The sequence below is a fragment of the Trachypithecus francoisi genome, unplaced genomic scaffold, assembly GCF_009764315.1.
Source record: "Trachypithecus francoisi isolate TF-2019V2 unplaced genomic scaffold, Tfra_2.0 Lachesis_group18, whole genome shotgun sequence".
Lineage (NCBI taxonomy): Eukaryota > Metazoa > Chordata > Mammalia > Primates > Cercopithecidae > Trachypithecus > Trachypithecus francoisi.
In genome coordinates, this window is record NW_022681463.1 from 15,259,991 (window position 1) to 15,274,704 (window position 14,714).

Consider the following 14,714-nt stretch of genomic DNA (forward strand, 5'->3'; position numbering starts at 1 on the left):
TGTCCTGAGGTTGCACAGAGCAGCAGGGGCCCTGGGCCAGCCCACAAAACCATTTACCCCTCCTAGGCCTCCAGGCCTGTGATGGAATGAGTTGCTGCAAAGGTCTCTGAAATGTCTTGGAGGCATTTCTCCCATTGTCTTGGCTTCTAACATTCAGCTCTTCTTTACTTGTGCAAATTTCTGCAGCCTTGAATTCCTCCAAAAAATGGGTTTTCTTTTTCTACCACATAGTCAGGCTGCAAATTTTCCAAACTTTTATGCTCTGCTTCCCTTTTAAGTTCTAGTTTCAGGTCATTTCTTTGTTTATGAGCATAGGCTTTTAGAAGCAGCCAGGCCAAATCTTTTTTTTTTTTTTTTTTTCTTGAAACAAAGTTTTACGCTTGTCCCCCAGGCTGGAATGCAATGACGCGATCTCGGCTTAGTGCAACCTCCGCCTCCTGGGTTCAAGCAATTCTTCTGCCTCAGTCTCCCGAGTAGCTGGAATCACAGGCGTCTGCCACCACGCCTGGCTAATTCTTGTATTTACTTTTAGTAGAGACGGGGTTTCACCATGTTGGCAAGGCTGGTCTCAAATTCCTGACCTCAGGTGATCTGCCCACCTCAGCCTCCCAAAGTGCTGGGATTACAGGCATGAGCCACCGTGCCCGGCCCAGGCCAAATCTTGAACACTTCACTGCTTAGAAATTTCTTTTGCCAGATACCCTAAATCATCTCCCTCAAGTTAAAAGTTTCACAGGTCTCCAGAGCAGGGGCACAATGCTGCCAGTCTCTTTGCTAAAGCATAGCAAGAGTGACCTTTACTCCAGTTCCCAATAAGTTCCTCATTTCCATCTGAGACCACGTCAGCCTAGACTTCACTGTCCATATCGCTATCAGTATTTTGGTATCATTCAACAAGTCTCTAGGAAGTTCTAAACTTTCCCTCATCCACCTGTCTTCTTCCAAGCCCTCCAAACTGTTCCAACCTCTGACCATTACCCAGTTCCAAAGTTGCTTCCACATTTTCAGGTATCTTTATAGCAATGCCCCACTTCTCTAGTATTTTCTGCATTAGTCCATTCTTACATTGCTATAAAGAACTACCTGATACTGGGTAATTTATGAAAAAAGTTTGACTCACAGTTCTGCAGGCTGTACAGGAAGCATAATTGTGGAGGCCTTGGAAAACGTACAATCATGACAAAAGGGTGAAGGGGAAGAAAGCACATCTTGATGTGGTGGCAGGAGAGAGTGAAGTGGGAAGTGCTATACACTTTTAAACAACCAGATCTCCTGAGAACTCACTATCATGACAACAGCAAGGGTAAATCTGCCTCCATGATCCAATCACCTCCCACCCAGCCCTTCCTCTGACACTGAAGATCATAATTCAATGTGACATTTGGGTGCAGACATACAGTCAAACTATATCAATATGATATAATTTTTTTATATTGCATTTTATCTTGTTTGTTGTTGGTATACAGGAATGTTGTTGGTCTTTTGTATACTGATCCTGTAATTAAATTTTGCTGAATTATCTTATTAATGTTAATGGTTTACATCTTCTATGTAAGTAATTATGATGAATGATAAAAAGTTAGACTTTCTTTTTTCATCCTTATGCATTTCACTTCTTTTCTTATTGCCCTGATACAACTTTAATAAGATGTGGAACAGTAGTCATGAGATTGGCATCTTTATCTTGTTCCTCACTTAAAAGGGGATACTCTGAGTTTTATGAGATACCCTTTATCACGTTAAGAGGATTATCTTATCATTTCTCCTATATAAGTTTGTACTATAAATATGTGTTAAATTTTATGAAAACTTCTTTTTTGAATCTTCTAAGGTGATTGTATCATTTTATTCCTTTAATCCATAAATGTGGTAAATTATTTCAGTAAGTGTTCTATTGTTAGACCATCCTTGAATTACTGGGATAAATCCTCCGTAGCCAAAATTGTGTTTTTATACATGCCACATATTATTTGCTCATGTTTTATTTAGGAATTTTGCATTTATGTTAATAAGGAAAACAAAACTATACTTTTTCTTTATTTTTTTTTTGAGACAGAGTCTCGCTCTGTCGCCCAGGCTGGAGTGCAGTGGCCGGATCTCAGCTCACTGCAAACTCCATCTCCCGGGTTTACGCCATTCTCCTGCCTCAGCCTCCTGAGTAGATGGGATTACAGGCGCCTGCCACCTTGCCTGGCTAGTTTTTTGTATTTCTTAGTAGAGACAGGGTTTCACCGTGTTAGCCAGGATGGTCTCGATCTCCTGACCTCGTGATCCGCCAGTCTCGGCCTCCCAAAGTGCTGGGATTACAGGCTTGAGCCACCGCGCCCGGCCTATAATTTTTCTTTCTTCATTTTCTTTTACTATCCTCATTAAATTTTACCACACTCGTCAAATAAATTGGAAAACTTTCCTTCTTTTTAAAAATTCTATTGAACTGTTTATGTAAAATCGGAGTTTTATACCATTATGAGGCAGGATAGGTAGTTAAGGAAGTGACCATGTTCTTGGGAGGCAGCAACCATGGTGACTGTACAATTAACACAACAAGCCTTTGCATTCACGTTGAAATTGAGCTCATTCAAGCAAAGCTGTCTTCAGTGGGGACTTTCCCCTCGAGAGAGCATGAACCATTTTTTTTTTTTTTTTTTTTTTGAGGTGGAGTTTTGCTCGTCACCCAGGCTGGAGTGCAATGGCAGGATCTCAGCTCACTGCAACCTCCGCCTCCCAGGTTTAAGTAATTCTCCTTGCCTCAGCCTCCCCAGTAGCTGGGATTACAGGCGCCAGCCACCACAGTCAGCTAATTTTCGTATTTTAATAGAGACGGGATTTCACCATGTTGGCTAGGCTCGTCTGGAACTCCTGACCTCAGGTGATTCATCCGCCTTGGCCTCCCAAAGTGACGGGTTTACAGGCGTGAGCCACTGCCTCCAGCTTCTCTTATAATTTTTTTTTTTTTTTTTTTTTTTTTTTTGAGACGGAGTCTCGCTCTGTCACCCAGGCTGGAGTACAGTGGCCGGATCTCAGCTCACTGCAAGCTCCGCCTCCCGGGTTTACGCCATTCTCCTGCCTCAGCCTCCCGAGTAGCTGGGACTACAGGCGCCCGCCACCTCGCCCGGCTAGATTTTTGTAGATTTTTTTAGTAGAGATGGGGTTTCACCGTGTTAGCCAGGATGGTCTCGATCTCCTGACCTCGTGATCCGCCCGTCTCGGCCTCCCAAAGTGCTGGGATTACAGGCTTGAGCCACCGCGCCCGGCTTCTCTTATAATTTTTAAGAATCCCTACCATATCTACAGTTTTGCACCTTGAAAAAATGCCGACTATTGTACTTCTGTGCCTTTTAAAATTCTTTTTTGCCAAAAGTTTGTCTATTTTATTTGCCAGGGCTGGAGTGCCATGGCGCAATCTCGGCTCACCACAAGCTCCGCCTCCCAGGTTCCCTGGGTTCAAGCAATTCTCCTGCTTCAGCCTCCCCAGTAGCTGGGATTACAGGCGCCCACCACCACACCCAGCTTATTTCTTGTATTTTTTACTAGAGATGGGGTTTCACTGTGTTGGTCAGGCTGGTCTCGAACTCCTGACCTCATGATCCACCCGCCTCAGCCTCCCAAAGTACTGGGATTACAGGTGTGAGCAACCACGCCTGGCCTCCACCTTTGGTTTCTTTGAGCCTCCAATTGTTCCTTTGATTTCTAGTCATTCTTTACTGTGCTTAATGTTATTTCCTTCCTTCTTCACATCTTTGTTAATTTTTTTTTTGCCCCCGAGCCATTTTCTGTGTTATTGCTAATGGCATTTTAAAACCTTCACCTGAAGCCAGGCGTGGTGGGACATACCTGCAATTCCAGCTACTCAAGAGCATGAGATGGGAGGGTTGCTTGAACCCATGAGTTTGAATCCAGCCTGGGCAACATAGTGAGAGTCTGTCTCTTAAAAAAAATTTACAAAAATAATGTTGGTTTTCATATGTTTACCTTGTATCTAGTTATCTTGCTAAAATGTACTTATTACTTTGGATAGTTCATAGATTCCTTTAGGTTTTCCACCTATATAGTTATACCTTTTGCAAATGTTTTATTTATTCATTACCAATTATTAATTCTTATGCCTTTTCTTTTTTTCTTGACTTACTGCACTGTCTACAAGGCTAGGACCTCCAGCACAATCTTGAATAAAAGTGGTTGGAGCTGACATCCTTATCTTCTTCCCAATCTTAGAAAGTATTTAGTCTTTTACCATTGAGTATTATGTTAGCTGGAGTTTTTTTGTTTGTTTGTTTGTTTAGATGCTCCTTATCTTATAGGGAAGATGCCCTATTCTTAGTTTGCTAAGAGTTTTTTTTATCATGAACTAGAGTTAAATTTTGTCAAATGCTTCTTTTTTGTTTCTATTGAGATGAAAAGGTTTATATTTATGAATTCAAATTCTTTAGTAGATATAGAGTATCTTAGTCTGTTTCATGTTGCTATAACAGAATATTTGAGACTGGGTAATTTATAAAGAAAAGAGATTTATTTAGCTCATGGTTCTGCAGGCTCAGAAGTGTAAGAAACACAAAACTAGCATCCATTAGGCTTTTAGTGAAGGCTATGTTTTAAAATGGTAGAGAAAGTTCAAGAGAGAAGCAGATACAAGTGAAGAGAGCAAGATCTGGGGTGCATCCGGGCTTTATAACAATCCATTGTATAAGAACTAGTTCATCCCTGTGGGAACTAATCCAGTTTCTCAGAAGGAGCATGCACTATTGGGAGAACTACACCAAGCTATTCATGAGACATCCACCATGTTTTAAACACCTCCCACTAGCATCCACTTCACCACATCATGGACTAAATTCCAACACAAGCTTTGGTGGGGACAAAGAAACCATATCCAAATTATACTACATGACTATTAAATTTTCAATTTCTTGTTTTGTCAGTTTTGGTATTTATGTCTTTCAAGAAATTTGTCCATGTCATATAAGTTGCCAAATTTGGCCAGACTTGGTGGCTCACGCCTGTAATCCCAGCACTCTGGGAAACCCAGGTGGGTGGATCACCTGAGGTCAGGAGTCCAAGACCAGCCTGACCAACAGGGTGAAACCGCGCCTCTACTCAAAATACAAAAATTAGCCGGGTGCAGTGGCGCGCACCTGTAATCCCAGCTAATACAGCCACCTCACCCAGCCTCCTTTCTTATTTTTTAACATGAGCATTTAAAGCTATAAATTTCCCTCTAAGGACTGCTTTAGTTGTGTTCCCAGGTTTTATGTGTTTTCATTATCATTCAGCTCAACATATTTTCTAACCTCCTTTGTGATTTATTCTTTGATCCATAGGTAATATAGGCTGTGTGGCTTAATTTCCAAATATTTCAGCATTTCCAAATATCTTTTTCTTTCAATTTCTAATTTAACTTAATTTAGGTCACATATCTGTATGATTTTAATCTAGATTTATGACATAGCGTATTGTTTATTTTGGCAAATGTTCAAATTGCAATTGAAAAGAATTAATATATGATTGTGTGTAGTGTTTTATAAATGCCAATTACCTCAAAGTGGTTGATAATGTTGTTTAAACCAAATTTTGGGTGTAGTGTTTATATATTTCAGTTAGGCTCAGGTGATAAAGTTGTTAAAAGTATCTGTATCACCACTGAGTTTTTCTCTGTTTTATCAATAACTAAGAGAGGGGTACTAAACTCTTCAAATGTAATTATAGATTTGGGGGCCAGGTGCTGTGGCTCATGCCTGTAATCCCAGCACTTTGGGAGGCCAAGGCAGATGGATCACTTGAAGTTAGGAGTTCCAGACCAGCCTGGCCAACATGGCGAAACCCCATCCTACTAAAAATACAAAAATTAGCCAGCTGTAGTGGCGCACGCCTTTTGTCCCAGCTACTTGGGAGGCTGAGGCAGGAGAATCACATGAACCTGGGAGGCAGAGGTTGGAGTGAGCAGAAGATCATGCCACTGTACTCTAGCCTGGGCAACAGAGCAAGGCTCCGTCTCAAAAAAAGAAAAAAAAAGTGTAGATTTGTGCATTTTCCCCTTTAGTTCTGCCCATTTCACACTATTCTATTTTCTTCATGAATGTTTATCATTATTTCTTGAGTAAGTGACACCTGTTCCCCACCATCAGAAGCAGCAGTCCCAGGATGCCAGCTCACTCCATGGATGTCAAACCACTCCATTGTTTGAAAGACACAGACAGGCACTGGATGGAACCATACTTTACTCACGTAGAGAACAGACACAGCAAGAGATCAGCTTCAACAGTAAGCATTCACTCCCCCATGGCCAGCGGGTCTGACCACATAGCCAATGCAGGGAGATGGTCTGCATGCATCCATCTTGTGTTACAGGTGAAGGATGCCATCTGCTCCCTACTGGGAACAGATATCATAGTGGGGTTGGCTAGGCACACATGATGCACATACTTTAGGTAAAACAAGGGAATAAACATCTAACCCAGAACAGGGGAAGATAATCCCAAGCAAGGCGATATGCCCAGCACAAATTGTGAGGTTACTTATCTCCATATAAGAAAATGTTCCAGGCCCACACCACACTCTTACAGTTGTTCAAGGGTCAACAGGCTGCACAAGACTGTCTTTATCAACGTTCTGAAATGTCCCTTTTTTTCTCGGATAATATACTTTTTTTGTTGTTGTTGTTCTTGAGATGGAGTTTTGCTCTTGTTGCCCAGGCTGGAGTGCAACGGCCAGATCTCGGCTCACTGCAACCTCCACCTCCCAGGCTCAAATGATTCTCCTGCCTCAGCCTCCCAAGTAGCTGGGATTACAGGCATGCGCCACCCCACCCAGCTAATTTTGTATTTTTAGTAGAGATGGGGTTTCTCTATGTTGGTCAGGCTGGTCTCAAACTCCTGACCTCAGGTGATCTGCCTGCCTTGGTCTCCCAAAGTGCTGGGATTACTGATGTGAGGCACTGCACCCAGCCTCTGATAATATTATTTGTTTGAAGTATACTTTTCTGATATTAAAAGTCACTCCATTTCCTGATGATTAGTGTTTATATGGTATATAATATTTTTCTATCCACACATAAATTAGCCAGACATGGTGGCAGACACCTATAGTCCCAGCTACTTGGGGATGTGAGGGATCTAAGTTGCCTGCTCCTTATGAGAATCTAATGCCTGCTGATCTGTCACTGTCTCCCATCACCATCTAGTTGCAGAAAAATAAGCTCAGGCTCCCACTGATTCTACATGATAGTGAGTTATATAATGTATAACTATTTCATTATACATTATAATGTAATAATAATAGAAATAAAGTGCATAATAAATGTAATGTGCTTGAATCACCCTGAAACCATCCCCTCTCCCCTATCCATGGAAAAACTGTCTTACACAAAACAGGTCCCTTGTGCCAAAAAGGTTGGGGACCACTGTTTTAGCCTGAGCAACAGAGTAAAACTGTCTCAAAAATTGTTGGGTTTCAGGCCACTATCTGACTATTTGTTTTCTAGTAGTACTAGATACTACAAGATGTTTTTGTTGTTGCTGTTGTTTTTTTCCCCCTCTTTCCCTGCGCTATTTTGGATTGTTTTTGTTTTCCACTTTGTGTCCTGTATCGGCTTTTTATTATACCTCTTTTTCACTCATTGTTCTAGGGGTTACAATATGCATTCTTCTTTTTTTTTTTTTTTTTTGAGATGGAGTCTCGCTCTGTCGCCCGGCTGGAGTGCAGTGGCCGGATCTCAGCTCACTGCAAGCTCCGCCTCCCGGGTTCCCGCCATTCTCCTGCCTCAGCCTTCGGAGTAGCTGGGACTATAGACGCCCGCCACCTCGCCCGGCTAGTTTTTTGTATTTTTTAGTAGAGACGGGGTTTCACCGTGTTAGCCAGGATGGTCTCGATCTCCTGACCTCGTGATCCACCCGCCTCGGCCTCCCAAAGTGCTGGGATTACAGGCTTGAGCCACCGCGCCCGGCTCTTTTTTTTTTTTTGAGACGGAGTCTCGCTTTGTCACCCAGGTGGGAGTGCAGTGGCGCGATCTCAACTCACTGCAAGCTCCGCCTCCCGGGTTCACGCCATTCTCCTGCCTCAGCTTCCGAGTAGCTGGGACTACAGGCGCCCGCCACCGCGCCCGGCTAATTTTTTTGTATTTTTAGTAGAGACTGGGTTTCACCGTGTTAGCCAGGATGGTCTCGATCTCCTGACCTCGTGATCCACCCGCCTCGGCCTCCCAAAGTGCTGGGATTACAGGCGTGAGCCACCATGCTTGGCCTGTGTTTAGCTTCTTTTTTTTCTTTTTCTTTTTTCTTTTTCTGTTTTTTTTGAGATAGAGTCTGGCTCTATCGCCCAGGCTGGAGTGCAGTGGCCGGATCTCAGCTCACTGCAAGCTCCGCCTCCCGGGTTTACACCATTCTCCTGCCTCAGCCTCCAGAGTAGCTGGGACTACAGGCGCCCGCCACCGCGCCCGGCTAATTTTTTTGTATTTTTAGTAGAGACTGGGTTTCACCGTGTTAGCCAGCATGGTCTCGATCTCCTGACCTCGTGATCCACCCGCCTCGGCCTCCCAAAGTGCTGGGATTACAGGCGTGAGCCACCGCGCCCGGCCTACAATATGCATTCTTAACTTATTACACACTTTACCATGAATTCATATTGGACCATTTTGTATATAACAAAGGAACCTTAAAATGATAGACTTCCATTTTTCCCTTCCTGTGTATTGTGCTATTATGGCCATTACACTTCACTTCTACCTAATTTAAGCCATACAATAAATCACCATTTTTATTTTGTTTTTGCTTTAAATTGTCAATTATGTTTTTTGTTTGTTTGTTTCTTTTTTGAGACGGAGTCTCGCTCTGTCGCCCAGACTAGGGTGCAATGGCTGGATATCAGCTCACTGCAAGCTCCACCTCCTGGGTTTACACCATTCTCCTGCCTCAGCCTCCTGAGTAGCTGGGACTACAGGCGCCCGCCACCTCGCCCGGCTAGTTTTTTGTATTTTTTAGTAGAGACGGGGTTTCACCGTGTTAGCCAGGATGGTCTGGATCTCCTGACCTCGTGATCCGCCCACCTCGGCCTCCCAAAGTGCTGGGATTACAGGCTTGAGCCACCGCGCCCGGCCGAGTCAATTATGTTTTAAAGGAATCTAAAAATGAAAAAAGTATCTTCTATTTACCCACAAATGCTCAAGTGTTCTTCATTCTTTCTTGTAGACATGATTTTTCTACCTGGTATCTTTTTCCTTCAGCCTTCCTTTAACATTTCTCATAGTGCAGACCTGCTAGGGACTAATTTTCTAACCTATCTGAAAATATCTTTATTTCCCCTTCATTTTAGAAGGATATTTTCATTGGATATAGGTTGACATCTTCTTTCTGCACTTTAAAGATGCTATTCCCTTGGCTTATGTTGTTTCTGATGAGAAGTCATTCTTCATGTTTCCTAAATTTAGTTAGTTGTCTTTTATTTCTCTGTCTTCAGTTTTTAGAAATTCAACTATAATGTGCCTAGCTGTGTTTTTTCTTTTTTTCTTTTCTTTTCTTTCTTTCTTTTTTTTTTTTTGAGACAAGCTCTGGAGTGCAGGGTCCCAGGCTGGAGTGCAGCAGCATGATCAAAGCTCACTACAGCCTCGAACTCCTAGGCTCAAGTGGTCCTCCTGCCTCAGCCTCCTGAGTAGCTGGGATTACAGGCATGTGCCACCACACCCAGCTAATTTTTTTGTAGTTTTGGTAGAGACACAGTTTCACCATGTTGCCCAGGCTGGTCTTGAACTCTCAGAGTCAAGCAATTGGCCCGCCTCAGCCTCCCAAAGTGCTGGGATTACAGGTATGAGCCATACCGTAGGGTATGGGCCCCTACTTGTGTTTTCATTTGTTTATCTTACTTGGGGTTTGTTAAACTTCTTGAATTTGTAGGTTTACAGTTTTCCTCCAATATGTCAGATTTTTCAGTCACTATTTCTTCAAAATTTTTTTCTTCCTTATTCTCTCCTATCCTTATGGGGTTCCTGTTTCACAATCTTGTCCAAGAGGTCACTCATTTTCCATTAAAATTTTCCCCCTAGCATTTTGCTGTCTGTGCTTCAGTTTGGATCTATTTTTTGCCCTGTCTTCAAGTGCACTGATTCTACCTTCTGCCATGTCAAATCCACTGTTAAGCCCATCCTGTATAATTTTCCCTTTAGATATCATATTTTTCAGTTCTTGAATTTCTATTTGGTTCTTTTGAAATAGTTTCCATTTTTTGACTAGTATTTCCTATCTGTTCATTCACTAGGTCCTTCTTTTCCTTCATTTTCTTTTTCTTTTCTTTTTTTGAGATGGAGTCTCACTCTATTGCCCAGGCTGGAGTGCAGTGGTGTGATCTCAGCTCACTGCAACCTCCACCTACCAAGTTCAAGCAATTCTCCTACCTCAGCCTTCCAAGTAGCTGGGATTACAGGTGCCGCCACCACGCCTGGCTAATTTTTGTTTTTGTTTTTGTTTTTTTTTAGTAGAGACAGGGTTTCGCCACGTTGGCCAGGCTGGTCTAGAACTCCTGACCTCAAGTGATCCGCCTGCCTCGGCCTCCCAAAGGGCTGGGATTACAGGTGTGAGCCACCACACCTGGCCTCCTTTAATTCTTAAACATTTAAAATACTCACATTAAGCCCTTTTCTGCGTATTCTTATATTTCTGTCAACTCTCAGTCCTTGTCTGTCTCTATTGACTGCTTTTCTCCTAGTTACACATATCAATTTCCTACTTCTTTGCCTTTCTTTTTTTTTTTTTTTTTTTCTTTTGAGACAGAGTCTCACTCTGTTGCCCAGACTTAAGTGCAGTGGTGCAATCTCAGCTCACTGCAACATCTGCCTCGAGGGTTCAAGCGATTCTCCTGCTTCAGCCTCCTGAGTAGCTGAAACTACAGGCTCATGCCACCATACCCGGCTAATTTTGTATTTTTGGTAGAGACGGGGTTTCACCATATTGATCAGGCTGGTCTTGAACTCCTGACCTCAAGTGATTCGCCCAACTCGGCCTCCCAAAGTGCTAGGATGACAGGTGTGAGCTACCACTCCTGACCTTTTCTAATAATCTTTAACATTTATGCTAAATATTGTGAATATTACTTTGGGTCTGGATTTTATCTTTCTTCAAAGAGTTTTGTTCTGGCAGGTTAATTTTTTTTTTTTTTGAAACAGAGTCTCGCTCTGTCACCCAGGCTGGAGTACAGTGGCGCAATCTCAGCTCACTGCAGCCTCAACCTCTCAGGCTCAAAAGATCCTTCCATCTCAGCCTCTGAAGTAGGTGGGACTACATGCATGTGCCACCACCCCATCCCCAATACCTAATTTTTAAATTTTTTTTGTAGAGATGGGGTATTGCTATGTTGCCCAGCCTGGTCTTGAACTCCTTGTCTCAAGCCATCCTCCCAACTCACCATCTTGAAATGCTGGAATTACAGGCATGAGTCACCACACTCAGCCTTACATGGATTTTTTTTTTTTTCCTTCCTAGACAGAGTCTTGCTCTGTCACCCAGACTGGAGTGCAGTGGTGCGATCTTGGCTTACTGCAACCTCCGCCTCCCTGGTTCAAGCAATTATCCTGCCTCAGCCTCCCGAGTAGCTAGGATTACAGGCGCCTGCCACCACACCTGGCTAATTTTTGTATTTTTAGTAGAGCTGGGGTTTCACCATGTTGGCCAGGCTGGTCTCAAACTCCTGACCTCATGATCCGCCTGTCTTGGTCTCCCAAAGTGCTGGGATTACAGGCATGAGCCACTGTGCCCAGCTGGATTTTTTTTTTTTTTTAATGACATCAGCCAGGTGGCTCACGCCTGTAATCCCAGCACTTTGGGAGGCCGAGGTGGACAGATCACTTGAGGTCACGAGTTCAAGGCCAGCCTGGCCAGCATGGTGAAAGCCTGTCTCTATTAAAAATACAAAAAATTAGCTGGGCATGGTGGTGGGTGCCTGTAATCCCAGCTACTTGCATGCTGAGGGAGGAGAATCCCATGAACCCAGGAGGTAGAGGTTTCAGTGAGCCGAGGTCACGCTATTGCACTCTAGCCTGGGCAACGAGAGCGAAACTCGTCTCAAGAAAAAATAAATAAAATAAAATAAAATAAAATGACACATCAACTCAATTGTTTTAAAATTTTGTTTGCATGGGTCTAGTAGACACTTTAGGGTCAGAATAGCCATACTCCTATGTTGTTAACTGGTGTGTTTAGTGAGGTCTCTCTTGTGGCTGACTGAAAGTCCAACATCTCTTCCAGTGCAGTATGATTTCTGGAGTCTCCGTTCAGCTACACTGTAGTGCAGTATGATTTCTGGAGTCTCCGTTCAGCTACACTGTAGCTACTCTCTGCCAGGTCTTGCAGAGTTTCTCCCTGTGGATACACAGCTTATATTCTGCCAAAGACTTAAGTGGCCCTTATGCAGACTTTTAGTGATACTTCTCTGTGGAGCTCCCTCTCTGGTACTGACCTAGCAATTATAGAACTCAACAGCCCAAAAATTCAATCTCCATATCTTCAACTCATGAAGACCACAATATTCTACAAGGGTTACACTTCCCTGCACCATGGATCACAAAGTGCCTCCACACAGAAAGGCAAATTGTGAGGCTCAACTTGTACATTTTCCTTCTCTGACAGATACAGTCCCGTACTGCCTGTTGTCCAAGATCTGAAAACAGTTGTTTTATGTATTTGGTCCAGTTGTATGTGGTTTACACTCTGTTATCAGTTATTTTGGCTTGCCAAAAGAGGAGTGATTGTTCAATAACTTGTCAACAATTATATATATGTATTATACAAAATGAATAAAACTTACCAAAACTGAGAGATGATCTAGAAAATATAGCATAGAAAACTTTATATATACACTGGCCAGGTGCAGTGGCTCACCCTTGTAATTCCAGCACTTTGGGAGGTCAAAACAGGTGGATCACCTGAGGTCGGGAGTTCGAGAGTAGCCTGACCAAAAATGGAGAAGCCCCATCTCTACAAAAAATACAAAATTAGCCGGGTGTGGTGGCGCATGCCTGTAATCCCAGCTACTCAGGAGGCTGAGGCAGGAGAAACGTTTGAACCTGGGAGGCGGAGGTTGTGGTGAGCCAAGATCACACCATTGCACTCTAGCCCGGGGAACAAGAGGGGAGCTCCGTCTTGAAAAAAAAATTTTTCATGTATATATATATACCAAAACTGAGAGATGATGTTAAGTTTTGGTGGGTTATATTCATTTTATGTTAATGATATATGTATAATAGATATGATATACATCCAAATATATATAAATTTTCTTTTTTTTTTCTTTTGGAGACAGAGTCTTGCTCTGTCACCCAGGCTGGAATGCAGTGGTGCGATCTTGGCTCACTGCAACTTCCGCCTCCCTGGTTCAAGCAATTCTCCTGCCTCAGCCTCCCAAGTAGGTGGGACTACAGGCACCCACAATCACACCTGGCTAATTTTCTGTATTTTAGCAGAGACGGGGTTTCACCATGTTGCCCAGGCTGGTCTCGAACTCCTAAGCTCAGGTAATCCGCCCACCTCGGTCTCCCAAAGGGCTAGGATTACAGGCGTGAGCCACCGTGCCCAGCCAAATATATACAAATTTTTGATATCATAATAACTTTCTATATCATCTTCTGTTTTGGTAAGTTGTATTTCTTCCATGTTTTAAATATCTCAAATTAGTCATTATTATTATTTTATATATGCAATAATTATTTCAATATTCCCGTATGTTGGAGATCAACTTCTTTGCATACCATTCCTTCTTGTAGTCCACTTTCTCCTGCTGGGTTTAATACACTTTTTCCTCCTATACATCCTACACCTCCTGTAACAATTATTAAAGGGCTTTAAGTGGTAAATTCCCATGTTTGAAATCTGGAAAAGTGGGAATTTACTGCTGTAAAATCTGTAATAATTATTAAAAGTCTGTAAGTGGTAAATTCCCACTTTCTGAAATCTGGTTTTTGTTTAGCTCTCATTTTTGAATAATAGTTTAGCTGGGCATGGCATCTGAGTTATAGTTATTTTCTCTCAGCTCTTTCAAAATATTATTCCTTTGTCTTCAGACCTGACTTGTTCATGTTGAGAAGTATGCTGCTAGCCTAAATGTTGCTTCTTTGTAGGTAATAGTTTTATAGTTTCTGATGTTATCTTGTCTACCTTTGATTATCCAATAAAAATTTACTGATGTTTCTTCTCTCTTTCTCTCTCTTTTGAGATAAGGTCTCACTCTCACTCTGTCACCTAGGCTTGAGTGCAGTGGCGTGATGACAGCTCACTGCAGCCATGACCTCCTGGGCTTAAGCACCTCCTGAGTAGCTGGGACTACAGGCGCATGCCACCATGCCTAGCTAATTTTTTGATTTTTTGTAGAGATGAGGTCTCATGATATTGCCCAGACTTGTCTCAAATTCCGGGGCTCAAGCAATCCTCCTACCTCAGTCTCTCAAAGTGTTGAGATTACTGGCGTCAGCCACCGTGCCTGGCCTGATACTTATTTAAGGCACTTACTATATTTTGTGTTAGCCCCTTTCCATACTTTAACACTATTTACCTTGTATTATTTCGTTGTGTTCCGTATTTGCCTTAATGCCACCATTAGAGAACAAGCTACCTGACACTATACGAAGTACTATACATCTTTTACTATAAAGAGGCACCATGTTCTTTCATGGACTGGGGAGTGGTACACAAAGAAAAAAGAAGGATGAGAGTGGTGGCTCACGCCTCTAATCCCAGCAGTTT